This window comes from Trematomus bernacchii, unplaced genomic scaffold, assembly GCF_902827165.1.
Source record: "Trematomus bernacchii unplaced genomic scaffold, fTreBer1.1, whole genome shotgun sequence".
Lineage (NCBI taxonomy): Eukaryota > Metazoa > Chordata > Actinopteri > Perciformes > Nototheniidae > Trematomus > Trematomus bernacchii.
In genome coordinates this window covers 1,889,811-1,913,205 of record NW_022987797.1, presented here as the reverse complement: position 1 = coordinate 1,913,205, position 23,395 = coordinate 1,889,811, and the positions used below count along the sequence as shown (strand labels likewise).

Sequence of the window (23,395 nt, the reverse complement as noted above, 5' to 3'; positions counted from 1 at the left end):
AGTACCACAGCTTTATCGCTGGGGCCCCACAGCTGATTGCACATCCCCTAACGCAGTGTTATGGGGAATGGAAACGCAACTGTGTATTAACGGAGTGGATGGACAGGACGCTGAGACTGGGTTATTCACTCCAGTTTTGCAGCATCCCTCCTCCGTTCACAGGCATAAGAGAGGCGAAGCTATCATCCCGAGGGGAGATAGGTTTCCTCTCGGCAGAGGTTCAGGCCCTGTTACAAAAACAGGCAGTGTCTGCTGTGCGCGCTCAAGACAGAGAGGAAGGGCATTATAGCCCTCAGCGCGGTTTTCCGAGCACACTTTCGTGAGGTAAGCGCGTCAGAGTGTGCTCTGTCAGCCGCAGCCCCGACTTCTCCACGGTTACGACCGAGGGAGAGGTGAGTGAGGCGCAGCGGCTGCTAACCAGAAAGCCGGTCAGGGACAGTGAGATGGAACAGTGTTGTTGTTGGACGACAGCGCGTGTATACATCGGGGCTCCGACCACTGTACCCATAGAGTCCAGTAGAGGCCTGTGCTTATATAACGAGGGGTTACGTATGGTAACCCTTGTTATATAAGCACAGGCGAAGCCCTCTACTCAGGGACCCTGTCTGTCCTATGCTGCTTGCTGAAGAGAAGTGTAGGATGACAGTCAGGAGGCGAGGCCTCCTTTTATGCGGTGAGATGCGCGCGCATTCAGGTAGGCCCTGTGCTTATATAACAAGGGTAACCGTACGTAACCCCTCGATATGTGCTTCATCTCAACACGAGATGTTCCAGATATCTGTGCAAATGGATGTTTTTTTATGTCCTAAAAGGGAAACTAAATCTGATTGAGTATATAGATAGTATTTTACATATTTTACTTGTTTTTTTTATATAAAGCTATAATGTGCTTATATTTGCCAAATGCTTTTCAAGTCTTTCCCAACATGTTGCAGATGAAATGATCACATAATGACGCCATGAACATAACTAAGGGCTGTTTGACGAAATGTGCAATATGCAAGCTGCAATTAGCTACAAAAGATCACTACCTCTCCTAATAATTTGACATTTTTCACTGATGCAAACAAATTCAATAGTTATGAACCATGCACCTTGGTTGTTTAAGGACATTATTCAGCAAGCAAGTTAGACGTGACATTACATCAAAATCATCACTACTTTTTAGTGTCTTCATTTCATATTAAGAGTGTTTATGCTCACTTATTCTAAGATAAAATAAGATAGACCTTTATTAATCCTCTTAGGGTAATGCAGGTGTTATAGCGGCAACAGAATAAGAGTGAAACAGACGACACTAAATATAATAGTTCCCACAAGGATAACACAATTACAAATAAAATAAGACATGTATGTAACCGTTTGAATAAAGATATCACAATAACAAGGTTAAACCCTGATCAGCTGAATGTATATATTTATGTATATATATACATATACAAACTGTTATCTGTGTATTTATAACCTTACATTTTGATTTTAATAAGCAATACAAAAAGTAATATCTTAAGCCTTTTTTAACTTGCCGTATATCTATATTTAATATATATATATATATATATATATATCTGTCTGTCTCACAGTGTCCTGACAGCAGGCAAATCAAACAGATTGTTGCGACGGACTTTCCTTTGAAAAAGTGCTACTGAAAGAATATTAGAAGCCCATCCAGATACCTGCCTGTGTGTGTGTGTGTGTGTGTGTGTGTGTGTGTGTGTGTGTGTGTGTGTGTGTGTGTGTGTGTGTGGGCTCCTTTGAATATAGATGAACAGTGCTGACATGGGCAGACATTCTGGCTTTCTACACTCTTCTTCACACACACTTAAATATGCAGTGCAGATACACACACTTGCAGACTGCCACTCACACACGAAAGGTTCCCCCTCTCCCCCCCTCACCAAATTAATTCACGACTCACGTTCTGTCTAAATTGTAACCCTCTATCAGTCACACTAAATCCGATCATTTGTTCCAACCACATTGCAGACAACAGCAAGAGCTATACTCATCATGTTAATTCCCAATTTTGAACACACACACACACACACACACACACACACACACACACATTCATCGGAATTTGACAAGAGACATGCTAATCATATGAATCCAGTCGATAGCCCAAATCAATGGTTTCCTCCCATAGGCCAGCGGTTCTCAAACTGTGGTCCGCAGGTGGTCCGTGGAAAAAAGCTAAATAAAATCCACTTTTTATTATCAAGGATTTTCGGGGACCACCTCATATGTGACTTGCTCTATCAAAATCAGTCGCATGCTCTATCAAAATCAGTCGCATTGACCCGAAGACACATTTTGAGTTGTATACACTGTTGGAAAGAGGAGATTCCTAGCTTTCTAAGGATATCAGGATCGTTTTTGTACTCCAAATATTAAGCAAAATATGCAGAGTCGCTGTAAGGGACGATTCTAAGGGTCCGTGACTGACAGGGGCCCAAACTATTTTAGAACATTGTATGTGCAGCTACGATAAGTAATAAGGGTATCTTTATCTTGAATTGTGTGCCGCAGTGCGTTAGAATTTTTTCGCTCAGGGGTCATTTAGACGCTTCTTATGAGACTTGTGTTCTGTTTTGGTAAAAATGGTTCATATCTTCAGTTAGCTGAGATTCTTTCCGTTAATCTGGTGCTAGACATTAATAGTTTCATAAATGTTAAGAAGCCCTGAGACATTATCTCGAAAAAAAAACGGTGGGAGGGGTCCAATGGGGGGACCGCCGTGCTTAAGAGGTTAAGAAAAAAATGTTTAAGTAACCTTTCATCATTCATCAATAATTAACATTAATAGAACGTTATATTAATAATGTACTCACTAAACGTATGATTAATTTAACTTAATTTCTAAGACTTTGTTTATTTAAACAAAACACCCGAACCCCGAAAAACGTTTGGATTATGCTAATCCACGTTTATTTTGAAATGAGCCGTTGCGACTTCTGACTGATTATTTCCTTATTGTACACGTTTATATTAATTTATTTTATATTCAGTGTTCTCTGATTGTATGCTACAGGTAGGCTGTCATTTTATTAAGTTCCTTTGATATTGTAAATGTTGTGTTATGTGTCTCTTTCCTGCAATATCGGATGTTGAAAGAGCTGGAGCTGCAGTTCATCTTCGCTGATGCAGCTGTTGTGTTCTATGATTGTATGCTACAGATTTGAATATATGGTCAAGGACCAAAAGAAAGAAAGAAGTTGTCCGCCGTCCTCTTTGAGAAACATACACAACGCAGACAGACACCGGTCACACGTGCGACAAAAGTATCAGATAGGCTTCAATTTACTTTTGATTGTCTAATTAACTATAAAAAAATATCTGCGTTTTAACTCTAAGTTTATATATGTACTTATTTTTGTAAGGTGGTCCGCGAAAATCCTTGATAATAAATAGTGGTCCGCATAAACAAAGAGTTTGAGAACCCCTGGAATAGGCGCTTTCACACCAAGTACTTTTCCCAGGAATAGTCCCCGGAACTTTTATTTCCCCGGAACTATCTCGTAAATCGCGTTCACACTAATATACGGAATAAGTCCCTGAGGGAGGATTACGCAAATGAAGCCGCTGACGTCACTTCTTCTTCTGCTTTGGGTTTACTGCCACCCGAAGTCCCGGAGCCCCCCGGAGTCCGGGACTTTGGGTGGCAGTAAATCGCCACCCGAAGCCCCGGGTAAATCGCCAGAAGCGCCGACACCTCCTCATCACTCCACCGATTCCACGTTTTATTTTATGTTGCCATAAGTTAGTCTCTCTCCGTTGGTGCGCTGAGCTAATGCTAATAATGCTAATGCGAGGAAATAAAATGGCGGCTTCACAAAAACCTTTCAGAGTTTTACGGGGCGTGGTTTGCAATAAGCCCAGCCAATCAGAAATGGGAACCTTTTTCTCTAGCAGGGACTAAAAAGGGGTGAAAAGGTTCCTGAAAAAAAAATATTTTTGGTGTGAACGCAACATCCCAGGAACTATCGGAACTATTTCTGAGAAAAGTACGGGAAAAGTACTTATCAGAACAGATACAGGCATGAGTTGGAATATATCTCAACACTTCCTGTGTCTTTTTCCACAGCTGGTCACAGTATTCATGCAGATCAATAAGCAATGGTCTGCTTTAAACCCTGTGTACTAATAACCTATGCCATTTTATGAAATAAACAGATTCAAAACATTTAAAGGTACTCGATATTCATTTTGTGTGTTGCTCTGTGTGTTTGTGAGACGCTGTGCTGCTAACCGCTCACAGCCCCAGCTGCACTCTGTGTTGGCCGTCTGGCCTTCATTTGCAGCTGATACTTTTCTCTTACATAATCAGGATACAAAAAATGGTAACTGTATTCCCTTACAGTTACATTAAAAAACTAACTAAAAAGAGCATACTGTATAGTGTTTGTTGTAAAAGGATCAGATGTTATCTCTTCTCTGTTAGCTGTACTGTTCTGTAGGCTAATACTTTAAGTGTGAATCTATACGCCTATACTGCCTGAATCTGCTTTATGATTTTCACTGTCTTTGGTTCATTTGTTCTGTTTTTATTTCAGTAGGTGAACCTATATGTTCATACAATAGTTTAACTGTATGTATTTAACTAAAACGGAGCATTTTCTGTCAGCTCAGATTTTATTTCTGCTTTTTTAAACTGCAGTATGTGCTCATGTGTTTCATTGTTGGTGTTTATGCTTCATGAAAGGCAGGTTTTCCTTTCTATTCATAAAATATAGAGGACACGTTTTTTTATACTAAATATCTTGCTTTCATCTTTTCTGTGGTCACATTGTTCTTTTGTCTCACATAATACACTTAATTAAAACTATTGAATGGATTGCATTGCATTAAATAATGATGTAAAACAAAAGTACATCCGTTTCTTAAAAGAGGCCCTAGAATGCCTTTTGGTGTTTTCTCTCTCTTTTAGCACTGGATATGTCCATCGTGCGCATGCGCAGTACGAGTACCAATATCAACAAAGTCACCTGTGACCCACGTGACACCGGCTATATCATAGTGATGTGTCGGTCGCGAACGAGCCGGCTCAAAGAGCCGGCTCTTTTAAGTGAACGACGGGAGCCGGCTCGCGCCCGCAAACGAGTCGTTTTTTTTTGTTATTTTTTTGTTGTTAAGTAATACAAGACAGAATGATATGATGATCTCCGCGCTACAGCTGCTCCGTGCATGCATGCAGTGACATGTAATATCCAAGGATTAGAGACTGTTGGATGCTGCTGTTTTGAGCATTGCAATACATTTATTTTTATTATGTTTTTTTATGATTAGAGACGGTTGGATGCTGCTGTACTGAGCATTGCAATATATTTATTTTCACTATGTTATTTATTTATGATTATCCTTGGGCTCAGCAAAGATTTGATGTCAGCTGTTGCTGTCTTTTTTTCTATAGTTAATACTGAAATAGAGCCCTGCTGTTTTGTCAGGGCCTTTTCTTTAAATATAATTTTAAAATGTCGATACAGTAGCCCCTTTTTTTAAATGTCTATGCTTAAGTTTTTATCTCAATCTCAATCTTTATATAGCACATTTAAAACAACCTTCAGTTGACCAAAATGCTGTACAGGCAATAAATATTAAATAACACAATGGGAGTACAATAATAAAACAATAATTAAAAACATGATAAAAAGCACAATAACTAGAAAAATATTTAAAAAAAACACATACAAATGTAAAAATGTAATGCTCAACTAGTATTAAAAGCCAGTGCAAAGAGGTGAGTTTTGAGCTGAGATTTAAAAAGTTCAATAGACTCAGCGGTCCGGATATGTACTGGGAGGCTGTTCCACAGTCTAGGAGCTGCAACACTGAAAGCCCTGTCACCTCGGGTTTTGTTATAGGTGTTGCTATCTGCTTTGTGTAGCGTGGTTCTACAAGCAAGTCTGTGCATTCATTGGGTGGTATCAGAGAGATACAAGGGTCTGTAAATGCAATGAAAACAATTGGCCACAGCAAATAATTGATATTAAACATGTAATTTTTACTTTTGAATACTTCAGTACAAAGGATGTATTGAATAATTTAAGTGATATGTGTACACATATAAATCATTAGTCAAAACAAGGCTACATTTGATTGAATTATAAAAGGTATAATATGTGGTAAACTGAAGAGCCGTTTGGGAGCCGAAAGAGCCGGCTCTTCTTGGTGAGCCGAGCCAAATGATCCGGCTCACCAAGAAGAGCCGGAATTCCCATCACTACTATATCAGCCAGTGTCATCAGAGGATCTGTTCCTTTCATCTTCTCGCTGTGCGAGAGTACCGTGGCTGCATTCTTGCAGCCTACAGCGTTCAGGTTTGAACGTTTGATCGGAGGGATTTCTCTGCATACAGCTGGCCGCGGGGAGCTTCGCGACTGATAGTCGGAGCTACGGGTTGTTAACGCGTCCTCCAGGAGCTGTGGCCGGCGGTGCGCCGTGCAGAGCCTCGACGGACAGGTTCGTGTCAACTTGTGGTGATGGCTGTGTTCCCGCACCCTCTCCCAGCTAAGTTGTCCTGATTGCTGTCTTGTTATTGTCGGGCTACTTTCTGGTGACGACAGTGTTCTCGCCTCCTCTCCCATAAAGTTGCCCTTATGATGCTCTTTCGAAAGTTCTGCTTGTGGCGTTGTGCCCGAGCTATCTTTAGCATTCGAGTTCCCAGCTTTCGCTGCGTCTATTATTTAATGGTATGGAAAGCCCACAGTGCCATAATTTGCCTGTTTTTTGTTAGGTGCAGAGAGTAAGGTAAGTTCTGGCCAGAGTTACTACTGTAACTACGGTCCTAGGCCATGCAACTACGGCATGGTTACTGCTGTAACCATGGCCTATGGTTCTTGCGGGCTGTTCTATTCCTTAGAAGCTAATTAGCTTCATTCTCAGCGACTGCAGTAGCGCTATATTGTTGTATTTACCACTCCTAGTGCTAGTCTCCTAGCACTAGGATGGGTAGATGCGGAGAACAATCTTCACTGTGTGTGCTGTGTGCTCCGCATGTGTGGCCATTCACCGGCCACGGTTACTTTTGCCATAGTTACTACTGTAGCTACGGTTCTAAGCCGTTTAAGTATTGGCCATAGTTACTACTGTAACTACGGGTCTACGCCTTGTAAATACTGGCCGTAGTTACAGTAGCCGCGTAAGTACTGGCCATAGTTACTACTGTAACTGCGGTTCTAGGCCGCGTAAGTACTGGCCATAGTTACTACTGTAACTACGGATCTACGCCGTGTAAATACTGGCCATAGTTACTACTGTAACTACGGTTCTAAGCCGCGTAAGTACTGGCCATAGTTACTACTGTAACTACGGTTTTAAGCCGCGTAAGTACTGGCCATAGTTACTACTGTAACTACGGTTCTAAGCCGCGTAGGTACTGGCCATAGTTACTACTGTAACTACGGTTATACGCCGCGTAAATACTGGCCATAGTTACTACTGTAACTACGGGTCTAAGCCGTGTAAGTACTGGCCATAGTTACTACTGTAACTACGGTTCTAAGCCGTGCAAGTACTGTCCATAGTTACTACTGTAACTATGGTTCTAGGCCGTGTAGGCTGGCCATGGTTACTACTGTAACTACAGCTCTGTGCTGTTCTCTTCTTTGGAAGCTAGTTATCTGGTCTTAAACATTGTGTTTTTTGACTTGATTTCGCTTGGTTGTTAGCAGCAGCCGCTTGCCTAACACCTTGCATGGACCGTTTAGCTTCATTATTTAACTCAGCTGGTGAAGGCAGTGCTCTCGCTCCCGCTCCCGGTATCGTTGCCCTGTAACGTATCACTCTGGCTATTATAGCAGCGGCCACTGGGCTAACATCTGGCGTGTTCGGCGTGCTGCTTGATTCTTAGCAGCAGCTGCCTGGCTAAGCTGCCCTGTTAAGCTTCTTCGTTTAATCTAGCCAGGTGTAGGCAGTGCTCTCGCTCCCGCTCCCTCTGCTAGTAACGTGGGTGTAGGTCATTCACATCCCCCTCTGTGTTCGGCGAGTAGGAGCAGTGCTCTACTCTTTCCGTTCAGCAGGTAGCCGGTGAAGGCTGTGTTACCGCACCCGCTCCCGGTTACGCTGCATCTGGCATTTGTCTCTGACTCAACCAGTGAAGGCAGTCTTCTCGCCCCCGCTCCTGGTAGACGTGTACTTGATTCTAGCAGCAGCCGCCCGGCTAAGCTGTCCTGTTGAACTTCTTTATTTAATCCAGCTAGGTGAAGGCAGTGCTCTCGCTCCCGCTCCCTCTGCTGGTAGCTCCGTGCTTCGTTTACTCGGCTAGGTGAAGGCAGTGCTCTCGCTCCCCGCTCCCTCTGCTAGTAGCCTTGCACTTTCATTTACTCAGCTAGGTGAAGGCAGTGCTCTCGCTCCCCGCTCCCTCTGCTAGTAACGTGGGTGTAGGACATTACACCCCTCTCGTGTTCGGCGAGTAGGAGCATTGCTCTACTCTTTCCGTTCAGCAGGTAACTGGTGAAGGCTGTGTTCTCGCACCCCGCTCCCGGTTACGCTGCATCTGGCATTCATCTCAAACTTAACCAGTGAAGGCAGTGCTCTCGCCCCCGCTCCTGGTAGACGCTAAAACTGCCTTGTTCGTTAATCCAGCTAGGTGAAGGCAGTGCTCTCGCTCCCGCTCCCTCTGCTGGTAACGTGGGTGTAGTTACATCCCTCTTTGTATTCGGCGAGTAGGAGCATTGCTCTACTCTTTCGGTTCAGCAGGTAGCTGGTGAAGGCGGTGTTCCCGCACCCGCTCCCGGTTACGCTGCATCTGGCATTCGTCTCAAACTTAACCAGTGAAGGCAGTGTTCTCGCCCCCGCTCCTGGTAGACGCTAGACTGCCTTGTTTATTAATCCAGCTAGGCGAAGGCAGCGCTCTCGCCCTCTGCCGGTAACGTGGGGGTAATTACATCCCTCTTTCTGTTCGGCGAGTAGCAGCACGGCTCTACTCTTTCCGTTAAACGGGTAGCTGGTGCAGGCTGTGTTCCCGCACCCGCTCCCGGCTACGCTGCATCTGGCTACCCACAGAATGGCTCATTCATGTGGGCTGTCCCCTAAGGTGGATCGGTTAGCTGCCATCATGGAGCAGACAAAGCCGCTCCTGTTGGCCCTTCAGCCAGGGGCCGGTGTGGGGGCTACTAGCTTGCCGCCTGGCCCGCCTTCGGTTGCCTCACCTCTGCTTGAGGATGCCATGTCGCTAGCGGCTCCGGCTGAACCGCTTCTTGAAAAGGGGGGGGCGGGGCCCCGCTCACCCCCGAAGAGGCTCCCCACTCCTCTGCTCAGAGCTCTTTGCAGGGCACGGAGGACGGCTCCATGGCGGCCATTATTCGTGCGGCCCTGGTACACTTGCAGCTTCAGGTTCCGCAGGCCGACCCAGGCTAGCGCCTTCTTCAGGCATAACCCTGCCCCTTTCATTCCCACTGTTCCTCCTTTGGAGGAGTACCTGAGGGAACTCCATGCATGCTAGAGACACACCAGGGCCCTCTCCCACTCTGCTGCCATGCAGGATCCGGCGAGGGTGGGGCTGGGTCGCTTGCCATCCATTGAGCCTGCCATCGCCTCCCCGATTCTGGCCCCGGATGCCAGGCGCCCTCGGCCTCAGTGCAGGGTCACAAACAAGCTGCTCTGTAAGGCCTACGACACAGCGGCACGGGAACTCCCTCTCCCATCTGATACTGGCTGTCTCTACCTCTCTGCAGCAGGCTCCGGCTGAGCCTTCTTTGCTGGGCCTCAGTGATGCATCACTGCAAGCCTTTGCCCTAATGCTAGGGAATTGGGACGAGTCATGTCCTTTTGGTGCAGACTCGTCGCCAGGTTTGGCCTGCTTAGTCACCACTGTCGGAGACATGTCCTCCGTAGTGTGCCAGTCGAGTCAGGGGAGCTGTTTGGGGCAGCTGCCCTGTAGGCATTGGAGCGTGCTGCCCAAGCTAGGCAGACCAGGCAGCAGCTCTCGGGTCTTTATAGGCCTGTGCCCACTCCCAGCAGGCCCAGGGGCCCCTCTAGCAGCCGCACTCAGCCACCAGCTTACAGTGGTGGTCTGCGCAGGTCCCAGCGGCCCACTCATCCGTTGTGCCCCCGGCTGCCGGCCATCTAGGCGGCCTCGTGCCTCAGAGCCTTACCGGCCTCCCCCCAGCAGCAGCTCAGCTACTGGGCTGTCTGTACTTCCGGCCCTTGGGGGGTTTTCACCTTAACCCAGGGGTACGAACCGCAGTTCCGGCCCCTAGCCTTCGGCCGGGCCAAAATGACAGTCGTCAGCGATCCGGCAGATGCCCTAGCTCTAGCCCAAGAGTTGTCCGTCCTTCTGCCCAAGGAGGCAATCGAGCCAGTAGACCCTCTGCTTAGCCCAGGGGGTTCTACTCTGCGGACTTTCTCGTGGCCAAGAAAGTCGGCGGATTTCACCTGCTCTTGGACCTCAGAGGAATCGACAGATTCCTGGAGGTGCTGCCATTCCATATGCTGACCGCAGCACATGCACAGTGGGAGTGGTTCGCAACCGTGGACTTTAGGGAGGCCTACTTCCTCGGCAAGAGGGTGCCTGATATTCAGTTCCTCCGGCCCTTGGGCAGACTGACGGCTGCCTCAGCCGTTGGGCCCTTAGGCCCGCTGTCGTTGTGCCCCATGCAGATGTGGCTGATCAGCCTTCTCTTGGATGCCAAGTGGCACAGGCACAGGAAAGTCAGAGCGTTGCAGCGTTGTCTCCACTCTCTGTCACGCCGGAGGGGCAGGGTCTATCTCCTGATGGGCGTGCCCATGGGCGCCATCCCATCCCGCCAGGAGACTGTCACCATAGGTGCATGTCTCTTAGGGTGGGGTGCAGTGCGGCAGGGCAGGACCGCTCAGGGTCAGTGGTCTGCCCAGGAGGGTGCACGCCATGTCAGCGTGCTAGAGCTTCGGGCTGTGCAGCTTGCACTCACGTACTTTCTACCCCAACTGAGGGGCAAGAATATGCATGTTCCTTGGGACAGCAGGTACACTGTTGCCCAGACGGCAGTCCCTTCTAGATAGTGGGCGTTCTCACTCCACTCTGAATTATGTGGCTGCTATTTCTGCCCGACATGTTCGGGTCGACGGCGCCACGGCGGGGTGCCTCAGGTCGGTGTCCCTCTTCCTGAAGAGGGGCTTTACGGCAGCGTCCCCCTAGCACCCCGAGGGCTCCGGCTTGGGACCTGCCCCTGCTGCCGGATGCCCTATCATCTCCTCCCTTCGAGCCCCTGGCCCAGGTGGGGCTTTGGTGGCTGCCCACGAAGGCAGCATTTCTGCTTGCCATGGCCTCAGGGAGGCAAATTGGGGAGTTACATGTCCTCTCCATAAACGATACATGCCCCAGGTGGGACTCTCAGGTGTTGCCCTTGGCATTCCTGCCCAGGGTGCTTCCACAAACCCACTTCAATCAGCCTGCCCAGCTGGCACGCTTTGACATTCGGGAGAACGGCACGTCGAAGTGGCTGTGCCCTGTGGGTGCCCAAAGGGCGAATATCGAGGCTACTGCCTGTATACGGCAGTCGGAGCAACTCTTGTTTTTGCCATAGCGGCACTAAAGGAGGTGTGCCCTCTACCAGTGGCTGCCCCACTGGGTTGTCGATACCATCTCACATGCCTACGGGGCCAGTGGCCGCCCCTTGCCACCTGGGCTGAGATACCACTCTGCAAGGAGCATCTCAACATCTTGGGCTGCCCTGAGAGGGGCGCCCCTGGAGACCATCTGCGCCGCGGCGTCGCGGGCGTCTTCTGGCACATTCTCCAGTTATCGGGTTAATGTCGCCACTCCCCATTCTTTGGGCATGGTCCTTTTGCCGAGCTCCGCTGCTTCCAGTAGTGAGCCAGGGCTGGGATTCTTCATGACATGGTTGGTATAAGTCATCCAGTGCTAAAAGCACCGCCTCTGGCGGTCAGTAGGGACGAAATAGAACGATAGTTACGTCTGTAACTACGGTTCTATGAGTCCCGGATGACCGCCAGAGTTTCCTGTCACTCAGAATTCTTGTGTGCTCGCGAGAAGATTCTGGGAACAGATCCTCTGATGACACTGGCTGATATAGCCGGTGTCACGTGGGTCACAGGTGACTTTGTTGATATTGGTACTCGTACTGCGCATGCGCACGATGGACATATCCAGTGCTAAAAGCACCGCCTCTGGCGGTCATCCGGGACTCATAGAACCGTAGTTACAGACGTAACTATCGATTTGTGTGCATGTAAATGGTCTGCAAAGACTAAAATCCCTGTGTTCCCTCCAGAGGGAGTTTCTTTTTCACACACTTCCTCCCACCCCCGCCCCCCATGCCTGAAACGCCTCCATTGGACTCCTTTGTTTACTACCGTAACATAGTGACATCACCATGTAACACATGCTCTTCTATTGGCGATATAGGCTATGGGGCGGAATTTATCTAACCAATCACAGCAGAGCCGGCCAGCTAACCAATCAGAGCAGACTGGGCTCTGGTTTCAGACAGAGGGTGAAAAGAGGTGCTGCAGCACAGGCAGTATGAGAAAAATAAAGAGCTTTTTGAACATTAAAGCATGGAGATGTCACAGTATAGGCACTACATACTAACAATAACCTGAAAATGAGCATTAGAGCCCCTTTAACACTGTTTTAATTGTATCTGTATCAGCACTGTCTTTTGGCTGTTACAATGTATATTTTTCCTCTGTGGGACAAATAAAGGAATTCTCATACTGTATTGAAATCAATAACCTTATATGTGAGCTTGCTGTAAAACCACATAGATATAAATCATAATTGATGATTGTTGCCCACTGCAATCATATTATTTACTGGGCAATAGAGATAACGTAAGTTTAGTTTGACTTCTTCACTTCCTCCACTGGATGAACCAATGAGGGGTGGATTTGATTGGGATGAATGAGCCGGAGGACAGATGGCCTTTAATCTCGGCAACATCTGTTAAGGAGAAGATAACGGATTCTCTACATCTGAACCTCTGACTCCTTGCTCCTTGGTTATCTTGCTGTTGTTATCTTCATATATCTCTGTATATCTTCTCCATTTATTTGTTTCTTTTACACACTCTTCACATCCCTTGTACGCTCCATTTTTAACCACCCTGTTTCTCCCCAGCTTTATTTCCTCGTAGCCCTCATCCCTGTATGTCTTACAGTACGTGCTCTCTTTTCAGGCCCGCTTTTTTTTTTTTCCTGCGCTGCTTTGTTGAGATTTGATCAATTCCTCAGTTGCTTTGACTTCCATTGCGACACTGGGCCATCTAATTTAAATGTGAAGCATTTAAAATGTCAATTACAAGCTAATTAAATTAATGGCACAATGTGATTTAGCCGTTTGGCTCCTCCCGCCCTGAGCAACAGATAAATTGTCTCGTCTCAGGAGAGGAAAAAAAAGGCTAAGTGTTTAATACAGCTGCCGCTTGACTCGTATAAACACACACACACGGACACACACACACACACACACACACACACACACACACACACACACACACACACACACACACACACACACACAGAGACCCTGCGCGGCCTGCTGGGAAATTGGTTTCAGGAGAGGAGAGGATGGGAGGATAAGAGAGGAGTGGAGAGGAAAGGTGGAGAGGAAGGGACAAGGAAGTAGATGAGGCTAAGATAATGAGAGGGGGAGGTTGGGGTGTAAAGAGATTTTTGACAAGAGATATGATGAGGTAAGAAAACGTGAGGTGGGATAAAGAGAAGATTAAAAGGAAAGAAAAGGAGTGGGTGAAAAGAACACTGAAAGAATGTAAACATTGACTTAAATGTTCTTATCTCAACACATTTCCCATAATTGTATTAGGATAGTTGAAAGCAATAATATTAAGTTGAACATATAATTTTGTATTTAACTTAATATTATTGCTTTCAACTTACCTAATACAGTTATGTGAAATTTGTTGACATAACACATTTAATTAAAGTTTTTTTACTGTAAAAAGAAGAGGAGAGGACGAATGAGAAAACACAGAAGGGGAAGAAAAAAATGGTGATGTAAAAGATACAAAGTATAAGGAAGTAAACAAAAAATGGGAAAAAGGTAGGAGGCGAGGGAGGTAGAAGGGGAGGATATAGGAAGCAAGCATTTAGAAAAGAAAAAAGCAATCGGACTAAGGTGGAGATTTGAGATGAAAGCTGAGAAGAGGAAGAGAAGGGTGGAAGGAAAAAAAGATAAAGACGATATTAGGGTCCGAGCCAATGACAGGTCAAAAGGGGAGGACAGACATAAATAAGTAAAAAGGGGACACAAAAGTCCGGAACGTGATCAAAAAAGGGCCAGACGTAGAGGAACTGTTAGGAGATGAAATGGAAAAAAGGGTGAAATGAAAGAGGGATTGTGCTGGAAGAAAGCAAGAGGAATAAAAGGAAACGCAATGCGAGGAAGAGAGGAAGAGAACGGAGGAAGAGAATAGAGGAAGAGAATGGAGGAAGGGCAGAGCAGCAGCATGGAGCAGCACAGAGCTCCTCACTCAGCTCCAGTCCTGTGAGCTCGTGGTAAATGGAGTATTGATTCAGAGGAGATGAGATTTTCAGAGTAAACACATAACCAAGCGCTGCGCTCTGCTGTGGGCCCCGAACACTCACTGGAGACTTACAGTGTTCAAAACATTACCAACACCACGCTCATATGGGGCAACCCCACTCCTGCGCACAGTACACACTCATTTAAAGTCTCCAACTGTTTAGTGAAAGGCTGCTGCTGTACCATTTGCATATTCCTAATGGCTGGAATAACTTGAAAGTCAAACTTTTTAGGGGAGTCGAAAAGGAAAAATGATATTCTCTTTGCTGACCAAACAGCCATGTTTATAGAAACTGTCAAGTCAGTATTGGGTTTATAACTGGTTGCTCCAATCAATAAATGTGATTGTTATAGTTCTGAATCAGCCTTGTCTATTATGTATAATTCCTTTGCACAATCTGTTGTGCCATTGAGAAAGAAATTGTAAAGAAGATGACAAACTGATACCATAGAATGTCTTCTTATGTTTGCTTAGCGTCATGGGGGTATAAGGTGATGTCACATCATCAGACAGGACACTCCGACCCTGCAGATTCCGCATTATTTAACTATACGGACTCAGATTGGCTTAAAAAAATTGAGAACATCGATATGCTTTGAGAATGTTGGTTTGCTCATTATAAGAGAATGTTTAATTGAGACAATTTCGCATCAGTTAATGTCCTTGCAAGAGTTTGTGTGGAAAGCATAAACGTCACTTAACAGTGAGCAAGCTGTAACCCACAACAAAATAGAAAACATTTAAGTTTCCTAAAGAGGAGTGGCGCCCCTCTCCACCTGCTTAACAACATTACAGAAGAACAATAACAAAAAAGAGCAAATGATCATAACACTGTGAGGCAACAAAATGGGTGCTGCATTGCTTTGAAAACTGGTGTAAGGATAAATGTGTGTTACTAGACTTTATGACATCAATAAAAGAGCAGGTTGATGGTAACACTATGGCCAAAAGTATCTATACACCAGAGCATCACATCCACATGCAATTACTGAACATCTCAATCTAAAACCAAAGGGCTTTTTTGTTACTAGAGCAGATTCTACTCTTCTGGATTCACACTGTCCACCACTGGTTGGGACCAGGCTGCAGGGATTTGTTCCCATTCAGCCTCAGGAGGATTAATGAGGTGATAAGGTCTGGCTTGCAGTCAATCTTCAGATTCAACCCAAGGTGTTGGATGGGGCTGAGGTCAGGGCTCTGTGGAGCGGTGTCAAGCTCTTCCACACCTCACCTTCTTATTATTTCAAGGACATTGCTTTGTAAACGGGGCCATAGTAATCTAGAAACAGGAAATGCCTTATATTATTTGGACCAGAGATAGATGCAGGGTTTAAAGGGGGACAGAGAGGAGAGGACATTGCCTGAAGGTTCTGCGAGTCGGATTCAAATCCACGCTCTGGACCGCCAACTCTAATCACTGAGCTATCCGACGGCCCAAAAACAGGAAATGCATTTTCCCTGAACTGTTGCAACAAATTGGAAACACAGCGTTGTCTAGTACATTATTGTATGCTGGAGAATAACGATTTTCCTTCATTGAACCCAAGGTTATTGGCCGAAACCAAAGCAATTATTTTTAAGTGTTATAATGGTGATTAAAACTACAAAATTATAATGCTATCGGGGAAAGCTGAGATGTAAAATACTCTATTTAATTGTTTAATACCATGCCAACCATTGTTCTGTCAGTGTGGGCGTCCACTTTCTTTTATTTAAAAAATGGGCAGTTGTTTTTTTAATTGAGCTATAGTGTTTTCACAATCAACAGCGTTTTATATCATGTTGAGTTTGTTAGCCAACATGTAATTAGCTTGCGTACACATTTCTATCTAATGAGCAGTGTAAACTTCATAACCAGCTGTTCAGTGCTGCCCAGGCCAAGCACTGTAATCTATACACAGATCATAAAGTGAAACTGTGGTTAGGAAATCAAAATGAGGTATTGCCTCGGGCAGAGAGCTAATTATGTGCTGTTGAAGAGGGGGGTGGGGGGGGTGCGAGAACAGATTAATTGATGTTCTGCATAAATGTGTTTTCTGGAAATCAATACATGACTGTATGCTTGCATACAATAACACAATGAGGATTTATACACACAGGCACACACTTCAGTACTTGTGAGGGCCTTCATTTAACTTTAGCCCTGACTTTCTTTAGGCTTAAGATTTTGATAAACTTGTCAAACACTTATTAAATAACTGCAACGTTTGATTATTCATAGCCTGGTCTTTCCTGTGAAATGTATCCAAACCACTTTAACAATTCCATTTATTTAATAAGAATAAATTGAAGCACAGAGGATGTTGAAGTACTTTTTTAATCACTAACCACATTTTAAATCCAATGTAACACCTAGTAAATCAATGGTGAAGCCTATTTTTTGGAGGTCATGTAGTTAGGTGGAAGTCAACTATGTGTGATCAAAGTTGATCAAAGTATTTGTACACTGGTTAAGACTACGAGTTATATGTTAAACTGTTTTTTCATCAGAATGAAAGGGATAAAATTAGTAGGCACCGACTTCATTAAGTACAAACTGTGACCATATCAACATGCAATGCTGTTGTGACAGAGGAAGAGATTGAAAAGTGGTTCAACAGTTAAAAATCAAACTTTGAAATGAAAAAGTGTTCCACATTCACTGCCTGTGCTGTGACATTAGCCATACACTCTCACAAAGCCAGCCAACGGAATGCAACCGACAGAGAGCAGAGACAATAAGCAGCTAGCTGTCGAAGGACGTGGGACACCTAGCAGTTACATAGTGTACAAATCTTAAAGAGGCCCTATTATGCTTTTTGGAGTTGTCTCTTTTCTGTAGAGTGTTGTATAGGTTTTTGTGCAAGTAAATGTTAAATGTTCTGCAAAGGCTTGAATCCCTGTGTTCCTTCCAGAGGGAGTTTCTCTCCAACACTAACACTCACGCTTCTATTCGCTAGCACTCCAACACATTGTACGTGATAGGCTAAGGGACAGGAAATTTCCGACACATCTCTAAGCTGTTAACCAATCATAACCGAGCTGTCCAGCTAACCAATAAGGGCAAACTGGGCTCTGGTTTCAGACAGAGTGTGAAAAGACAGGCAGTATGAGAAAAATCAAGAGCTTTTTGAACATTAAAGCATGGAAACATGTCACAGTAGAGACACAAAAATACATATAGGAACCTCAAAATGAGCAGAATTAAAAAAAAAAGTCCTCTTTAAGATTCAAAAAGGATTCAAACTTTTTAACCATGCCATTATAATTTATTATCTTTTTTCTTGTAAGTACAATGTTTCTCAAAGAAAGTAATTTGAGTCGTATTTCAGACGAGAAATAAATTGCTGAGTACTTTATGAGTCATATCTCTCTTCGAGCATTTGATCCTGACAACTGGATGAATATCTGCACAGAACTAAATGCAGAACTTAATTTACATCTTGGCACACAACAGCAGAGATCTGCTCCATGCACCTTAACATGCTGTTCGTCATAATGTAAGAAGAGATTTGTGTTTGTGAGTGTGTAAGTGATTGAGTGAAAGAGCAAAGAGAAGGACAGAGCAAGAGAGAAAAGAGTGTTCGACACAAACAATAGGTAAAAAGAAGCAGTGCACAAGGTTACACATGCACAGATTCGCACACTCACAATGAAAATATCCCACATAACAGGCGCAAAATTGAACAAATTAGCACATAAATAAACCCTATACTATAATATGCATTTTTAGACAGATGAGCCCATCTAAATGAACACACACAGAGAGGCAAATGCACCTGAAGGCATCACACTGGCTGTCACACAAACACATAACCTACACACACACACAAGCTGAAGACAATAGAGCGTGACATGCTAACAAATATCTCTCCAAGGCGAAGGCGAGACAGTAATTACCAGCATCTTCAATCGGGCCTGTTAGCATTCAGCTGCTGCCGCTCTCTTATCGCTGTGAAAAACTGTGATTCACCACATCAACAACAGCAGCGGCGGCAAGCATGTCCTACTAAAGGCCCAATCAGTGGCTCTCGCTCAAATCCTGCAACATCGCATTAGAGACGTGTTCCCATTCTAAATGACTGAGTCTAAGTGTCTGGCACAAGTTTACAGGCGTAATTTTGACAAAGACGCAGCTGCTATGTTTTTTTAAATGACATTTATTGCTCTTAATACTGTTCCTTTTTCATTTTCTCTGTTTATGTTTCAATTTATCTCTTTTAGAGCTGCTTATAAACCAATTGGGGCTGTATTTGATGTTCACACTGCCATAGGAGATTCATTTGAGGAGGTTTCATCATCCACCCGCTGTTTCCTGATCAAGCTTTCTCTGGATAGTTGTTGGAATTCAGTGTGGGAATTTCAGCGAAGCTGTTGTGGGGTCAACTCTTGTATTTGGCTGTGTGTTCCAATATATTGTCACACACCACGCGTGGCCTTAAGGTTCAAACTATGAAGCCTTAGGTATCCCTCTGTTTTGCACTGTTAAGGAAGCAGTGTCAATATCTCATCACATGCATTGTCATATCTAAAAGGGAACAAAATGACGTAGTGAAGAGGCCCAATTATGCTTGTTGTAGTTTTCCCTTTCCTGTAGTGTTATATAGGTTTTTTTCCATGTAAATGGTCTGCAAAGGCATCCCTGTGTTCCCTCCAGGGGGAGTTTCTCTCCCACACACTCCCCCTCCTTTGTTTACTTCCATATAATAATGACATTACTATGTGACATTCGTGCTTCTATTGGCTAGTGCTCCAACGCATTTCCCTTAATGGCTAAGGGGCGGGACATCTCTAAGCAGTTGACAAATCAGAGCCAGCAAGCAAATACATTTTACCGTAGGACAACAGAAGGTTAACATATTATTGTGACCAAAAGGGCCAGATAATGTTTCAGTTTCAGTATTTGGTCCTAGTGCCGCAAATGCGGGTTTAAATTAGGATCAAATACTTTCATTTGATTGTAAAAAAAAAAGATTAAAACTGTAAAAATGTATTCAATTATAACATGTCTTCCTGTTTCCACATAGCACCAATACAACTAAATGTATACTCATTTGGTAGTAAAATATATCATGCACACAAGCTTTATTATTTTATAGTGTTTTTTTTTTTTTAAAGCTCTTCATAATTTCAATTTAAAAGATGCTAAACAAATAAAGGTATTATTATACAAACATTCACACAAACACATTCAGCCTTTTATTTGCTAATTTCTGACCTTTTGTTTGCTGACACAAAGCCTTGGCTGCTTCATTATTTAAATAAAGGGTGATAATGATCAGTAATTCTTTTTCTCTGCACCCAAGAGCCAATTAATCAGCCAGGCCCAGGCTAATGAGGTTAAGACAGTCCCATCAGTAAACAATGAGAGAACATGGAGTGATGAGGAGGTTGTCGGCGCTTCTGGCGATTTACTCGGAAGGCTTCAGTAGAAGCTGCTGGGAGTCCCAGCAACTTCTACTGAAGCCAGTCCCCAACTCCGGGTACTTCCGGCCAGGGACTTCGGGTGGCAGTATACGCCGTGAAGTTGTTTGCGGCCTGCCAGTAAACCCAAAGAAGTGACGTCAGCGGCTCCCTCAGGGACTTATTCTGGTGTGAACGCAATTTACTAGATAGTTCCAGGAAATAAAAGTTCCGGGGAACTAAGTTCGGGGAACTATTCCTGGGAAAAGTAATTGGTGTGAAAGCGCCTATTGGCATCATCTCCAACTTTTCAACCAGTATACTTTTCATCATATTGTCTATTCAGTCAAATGTATGCAATCGTATAACAAAACATATGTCTTTTCTCATTGACCTGTACTTTCTGTTAATTGTTCTCTCTTGCTGGGAGCACCATTTTTGGATTTTCCAATATGTTGATAATAAATGATATTACAAGTAATTAAATCATACCATATTATACCCAAAATACACTGTATACTATTTTTATAATTAAATACAATATGTATCATATGCCATAATGTATCTTATTATACAAGATTATGTTAACATGGACTCATAGTCACATTAAAATAATTACTAAATCAGCCTACTATCACCTTAAGAATATATCTAGGATTAAGGGACTAATGTCACAGCAGGATTTTGATAAACTTGTCCATGCTTTTATCTTCAGTAGACTGGACTACTGTAATGGTGTCTTTACAGGTCTGACTAAAACATCTATTAGAAAGCTGCAGCTAATTCAGAACGCCGCTGCTCGAGTCCTCACTGACACTAAGAAAGTGGATCACATCACTCCGGTTCTGAAGTCTTTACACTGGCTTCCTGTGTGTCAAAGAATAGATTTCAAAATACTGCTGCTGGTTTATAAAGCACTGAATGGTTTAGGCCCAAAATACATTTCTGACCTACTGCTACATTATGAACCATCCAGATCTCTCAGGTCTTCTGGGACTGGTCTGCTTTCTGTCCCCAGCGTCAGAACTAAACATGGTAAAGCAGCGTTCAGTTATTATGCTCCAAATATCTGGAACAAATTACCAGAAACCTGCAGGTCTGCTGCAACTCTTACTACTTTTAAATCCAGGCTGAAGACTTTTGTTTTTGCTGCTGCTTTTAATTGAACTTTTCATATTTTACAGAGCACTATAACTGTTATTCATATATTTCATATATTATCTTGTTCACGACACTATAAAAAAATAAGCCAAACTAAACTAAATATTTCATAAATTGTCTTGTTTTATGTTTATTTGATTCTCTTTGCTTTTTAATGCTCTCAATGTCTTGAAATCAGATGAAAACAAACTGTAACGGACCCTGCCGTGTTATCTATGATTACTATACGCCTTACATTCATAATTTCAGCCTCTTGCGCCATGCGAATGGCGCATCACAGTCCCTGGAATATATATACATGAATATTCTCCATGAGGGGACGAAGGCTGGGAACAATACAACCCTGCCGCTGTGAAAAAGTAGAGACGAAGGTCACACTTTGCCCAGCGACAAAAAGAGGGGGAACAAGGGCAGCTCTGCGTGCAGACAGGCAGGAGAGCGCACAGCTGGATCCCTGACATCACTCACTCTGACAAGACACTCCTTACAAAATGTGTCAGAGGAAAAAAGGAAACATCCCTCTCATAAGAGGGAAAAATGGCCACTCTCTGCGTGCCGAGAGGCAGGAGAGAGGCGCACAGCTGGGTCCCTGACGTCACTCACTCTGACAGGACACTCAGTACAGGGTGTGTCAGAGAGGAATGGGAGACATCCCTCAAATAAAATTGAATAAACGAACAGGGGGAAGACCAAGAAGCAGCAGTGCAAATGTCTTCCACTGACATTCCTCCGTGCAAAGCCGCGGAGGATGAAATTGCGCACTGATGTTCTCTGGGGGATCCAACCCAGAGGAGACATACGCCTGCGACACAGCCTCACACAGCCAGTGTGACAGCCGTTGTGCAGACAGAGGCTGCCCGAATGAGCGCTCTCTGTAATGCACAAACAGGCGCTGGGAACGGCGCAAAGCAGCCGTGCGTGCAACATAGCCGGACAGCGCATGCACGGGACAGAGGAGATGAGATGTGGCTTCCTCCTCCGACCTGTGAGGAGGAGGAAAGAAGCCATCCAAGGTGATCACTCTTGACCTAAAAGAGCTTGTGATGAACTTTGGCATAAAAGCCGGGTTAGGGTGCAAAACAGCTGAACTGCCATCTCCTTAGATCCGAGACATGACGGAGACACAGAGAGAGCAGACAAATCACTCACCCTTTTCGCTGATGTTAGAGCCAAAAGTAGTACTACCTTGGCTGATAACAGTTTAAAGGGAACCTGTTCTAAAGGTTCAAATTGGGCTTTGCTTAGTGCGCATAACACCAAAGCCAAATCCCACTGAGGCGCCAGTGCGCGTGACACAGGTCTGAATCTCCGTACTCCTAGCAGAAAGCGTTTTGTCAAAGGGTGACTAAACACCATACCGACCCCGAAACCCACGTGACAAGATGATATGGCAGCAGCATATACCTTGACCTTGTTGAAGGCCAAATTCCTGTCCAACAATAGCTGGAGGAACGACAGCACGTGAGGCAGGGGGCACGTAATGGGGTCCAGGCTTTTTCCTACACACCAATGCTGGAACGCTGTCCACTTGGCTGTGTAGGACGCTCTGGTAGACGCGGCCCTGGCTCCCTGGATGGTACGTACAACATCTTGAGAGAGGCCCAGTCCCTCTAAGTGTTCCCGTTCAGGGGCCATGCCCACAAGTGCTGGCCTATCACTGGTTGACTTCTGATCGCTCCCTCCACCTGGGAGAGAGCGTCCCCGCACCACGGAATTTCCCACGGTCTGCCTGACAGCGTACGCTGTAGTTATGGAAACCAGGAAGCGCCTGTGCGCTCCGGGGCAATTAGGATCACTGACAGTTGCTCCTCCTGCACTCGGTCCAGGAACCGAGGGATCAGCGGGACTGGTGGGAAAGCATACAACAGCACCCTGGGCCATGGCCGATGTGCAAACGCGTCCACCCCCAGGGGGGGGTGGTCCTGCGCTCTCAGGGAGAACCAGAGGGCGCACTGCGCGTTCCCGCGTGCGGCAAACAGATCCACCTCTGCTCTCCGGAACCGGCTCCACACCTGGGAGACCAGTTCGGGATGGAGGCTCCAATCCCCCTGGCGAGGACCTCCTCTGGACATGAGGTCTGCCCCTTTGTTCAATTCGCCGGGAACATACATTGCTCTGATGGAGAGCATGTGTGCGCGCGCCCAGAGCAGCAGCCGCCTGGCTGTGTTCAGAAGCTGCGCTGAGCGTACTCCGCCAGGCTGCCGCGGCTTTGTTGTCTGTGCGAAACAACACATGCTGATTCCGCAGCAACGGGGCAAAATGCTGGGTTACTCTCCAGAGCAATTCCAGCACGTTTATGTGGAGAGACATGTGAGCCGGCCACTGTCCCCCCACTGCCTGCAACATACACGTTCCTCCCCACCCTG

General features: G+C 45.2%; 1 pseudogene; it reads right to left on the bottom strand.

Moving 5' to 3' along the window:
* Window positions 1–15,539: 15,539 nt before the first annotated feature.
* Window positions 15,540–22,910, bottom strand: LOC117497869 (annotated as a pseudogene).
* Between the last annotated feature and the right edge of the window lie 485 nt (window positions 22,911–23,395).